General features: G+C 55.5%; 1 long non-coding RNA gene and 1 other non-coding gene across 2 annotated transcripts in view; both read right to left on the minus strand.

Moving 5' to 3' along the window:
* Positions 1–266: 266 nt before the first annotated feature.
* Positions 267–1,470, minus strand: part of LOC118013959 — a 40,451-nt gene continuing 39,247 nt past the window's right edge. Inside the window, exons 2-3 of the long non-coding RNA XR_004680160.1 lie at positions 842–972; positions 267–456 (exon numbers count right to left, since the gene is read on the minus strand). This is a non-coding gene — a long non-coding RNA (uncharacterized LOC118013959). The remainder of the gene's footprint in view (positions 457–841; positions 973–1,470) is intronic.
* TRNAR-UCU lies at positions 722–795 on the minus strand. Its single transcript has one exon. It is a non-coding gene; the product is annotated as a tRNA-Arg (tRNA).

Below are 1,470 nucleotides of genomic sequence, written 5' to 3' on the forward strand. Positions count from 1 at the left end.
GGGAATGATAGAAATAACCTCCCCACACACACTGCCCTCTGAGCTTGCCCTGCAAAGAGGAAAGGCTACCAACTTTCCACAGGAGCGTGAGACCTTTGAGTTTCCCGGGACAAGTTCATCTGCCCCATAATTCGTGTACTTCTGTGCAGTTTATTCCGCCGAGAGCAATGAGCGCCTCTCACCGTGTAGATGAGGAAGCGAGTGAAGAGCTCTAGCACAAAAAGCCCCAGCAATGACAAAGACGGTGAATAAATGTCCTCTGCACAACCCCATCCGCCTCCTGACCCACCCCGGTCAAGGGGGCCCTTACCGTAGAGGACAGCTGGACATTTCCTCATGGGCATGCATGTGGGTCAGTCTGCCTTTTTGTGTTCTCAGAGGAGAAAGAGGGAGCCAACCACCGTGGTCCCAGAACCCGTGGCCTGGCACCTCGGTCCCTGTGTGCCAGTGATTCCCCTAGGAAGCAAAGGATTCAAAGGCTGTGTCAGTCCGGCTGAGCAGAGACAGGCAGCTGACATCTGAGCCTTCCCGAGACAATGAAAATCCATAAAGGGGGAACAGAGAAAGAATGAAGGGGGAGGGAAGGGAAAAGGAGAGGAGGTCCAGGATTCCCAAGGAAAGGGGTTTCCTTTCTCTTCCCCAGAACCTCCGGGGACAGATAAATACAATTATCAACCTAGCATGACAGCACACAAAATAAAAGAGGCACCTGCCAGGTGACCATCTCTGCCGGGACTCGAACCCGGAACCTCTGGATTAGAAGTCCAGCGCGCTCGTCCATTGCGCCACAGAGACCTCACCACACACACAGCATCAGCACCAGAACTGAAAAAGCACATACCTTCTGCATCACCAGCCATCTCGGCATCCTGCTCCCGAGCGGTGGGGGGGCAGGGACAGCTGGAAAATCTGGAGTGGAGATCCACCCGCCGGCTCCATCAAAGCTTTTCTCAACACTGTGGGTCCTGGGTCCTTGGGGGATCAGAGGAATGGGGCCAGAGTCATTTTCAGTCCCAGGAGCTCTGATGGGGTAGGATGGAGCTAGAGCCTTGGCGCCTTCCTCTCCATCCCTGAGGGAGGATGCAGGAAAGTCTGTCTATTCTCATGCTAATTAAGCAGCGCGCACCCTGCCCAGTGAGCAAACCGAGCGGGCTCTACCTCCACCCCTCTCCCTCACTGTGGTTTCATCCCAGTCCCGCTACTCTCAGATAGGGGCTGGGCAGAGCTGGGGGATTTAGGAAAGCCCTCCTTCCCTGAGACAAAGGAGCCGTTCCCATAAAGAAGCTGTGTAAACCTCGTGGCGGCACAGCCAGGCGGGGAAGCCGGGCTCCGGGAGACTGGTCCAGCTCTCAGCTGTAAGAGCTGCATCTGTCAAGCCCGGGGAAGCGATACCGAGTCTAATGTGATGTGCCTTCAGCATCTTCACTGGAATCACGGATGGGGAGGAGATGGAAGAGTGGTGAGTGTGTG

Source organism: Mirounga leonina, unplaced genomic scaffold (assembly GCF_011800145.1).
Source record: "Mirounga leonina isolate KUSES-001 unplaced genomic scaffold, KU_Mleo_1.0 Mir_154, whole genome shotgun sequence".
In the NCBI taxonomy this organism is placed as follows: domain Eukaryota; kingdom Metazoa; phylum Chordata; class Mammalia; order Carnivora; family Phocidae; genus Mirounga; species Mirounga leonina.